This window comes from Pteropus vampyrus, unplaced genomic scaffold (assembly GCF_000151845.1).
Source record: "Pteropus vampyrus isolate Shadow unplaced genomic scaffold, Pvam_2.0 Scaffold24, whole genome shotgun sequence".
NCBI classification, from domain to species: Eukaryota; Metazoa; Chordata; class Mammalia; order Chiroptera; family Pteropodidae; genus Pteropus; species Pteropus vampyrus.
This window is the reverse complement of record NW_011888805.1, coordinates 10,652,626-10,654,536: the sequence shown is the minus strand read 5'-3', so window position 1 is coordinate 10,654,536 and position 1,911 is coordinate 10,652,626.

Sequence of the window (1,911 nt, the reverse complement as noted above, 5' to 3'; positions counted from 1 at the left end):
TCAAAAAAATACATTCAGAGTTTAGGGTTAAAGAAGGAGCCTCTCTCTTTATCTCTCTCTACTCTGAGACTCCATCAAAGAAAAAGCATTATTCAAACAGCAAATCTGAGCTAAAATGAGCACAAAAGATCCTCAAATTTAAAGAATATTAAACTAGTAAATATCAAACTTAGAAATCTCCCCAGATTTAAAACCGTTTTAAGAAACAGCTACTTAAACTCAAAAACAGTTGATAACATATCATTTTGATATGACATCCAGAAGAATTTAATTAGAAGTGCATTGAGTTTTAAACTCCAATTAGAGTCCATCACATTTCAATTCCTTTGGACTAGAATCAATAGATTAAGGCAAATTTTTTATAATTTCACAATGATATCTAGGTAGAATATTTATTAAGCCCTGTGAATACCCACTCAATTTGCTTTCAGACCTATATTTTTCATATTTTATATGATTATATTAATATATAGCTCTCAAATCATTAAATTGGCATAATCAGGCCTTATAAATGGCACTATTGTTCAAAGAAAATAATTAGTGTACTCTAATTTACTTTTGTATTTAAAAAGGTCGGTAATTGATCCAGATGGAGTAGCATTTTAGACATTCATTTATGCCATAATTTATTTAATCTAAAAAACACTGTATTTTTGTATACTTTAAAATACTAAAAAAAAAAAATCCACTCTGATCAGTTAGTATGGCATGCTTTAACTTTTTTTTTTTTTAATTTGCAACACACTGACTTTTTTTTATCATCAACAAACTAAAATACTATAATGGATTGATTTTCCCACATGATCATATTACTTGAACACTTACAATTCGAATCAAAAAAGCTAAAGTCAGTAGAAAACAAGTTATTTGGTCTTACAGAGGAACCAAACCCAAACTTTTGCCCCAAATGAACAATTGAAATTCCTGTTGAGGTTTGAAAAAGTCTCCACAACCTCCTCAAGCATACTGCTTTTCATGCAGCTCAGCACTTCCCAGCTGAGCCAGAATGAGAGGCTCTGAGATCCCTGTGGTCGGCTATTTCCCAAGTATTTCAAACCCACGCCTGCACCAAGAAGCTCCAGGAATCTCATCAGAAGCCTTGACCCCAGGAGGTTTCTAGTTAGATTTCCAAACCAGAGAGGTTTGGAAAAGATTGCATTGAACCTTCGACCCACTCATGACTTACCCATCAGTATTTCAGTTTTAGGCACTCATCTAGGAGGACTGACTCCTTTCACTATAGCTGCATAGTTAATGTGCCATTTGCCCTGTAAGAAACTTGGCTGGAGACAGTCAACATGGTTCAGTTTAACAACCTAATAAATATATTGAAAATAACCAATGAAAACAAAATTACAGAGACTGTCTTGTAGCTGAGCTGCCTCAGTCTCTGCAGCCAACCTCAGCCTTCACCTCAGCATTGCTCAAAGTTTGGAATTACTAAGCATCAGAAAGGTTGGACACGAGGAAAAGTAAAATATATAAAATTGGATTTCAAAATATTGGGAATTTTATTTTTGAAGTGCTAGAGAGGGGAACAGAGAGATAGTTCATCCCGCAATAATTACAGAAACACCAAGAAATGACACTTCTCTGGGCCTCAGTTTTCTCATTTAAAATGCAGTGTTCAGAATACATCGTTTAATATTTTAAGAATTAAATGAGGTAAACCTATGACGGCACCTTATAAGGCACACAGTGCAGTAAGAACTAAATAGATGTTAGCTTCTTTCTTTGGTTTCCATTGACATTTTTTATTAACTCAGTCATTTAACAAATATTTATTGGGCATCGATTATGTGGCAAGCATTATAATTGGTCCTGAATATACACTGGTGAATATTACAAATATAGTTCCTGCCCTCATGAGGAAAACAAAAAATAAATAAAAATGGGTGATAAGTAAAGACA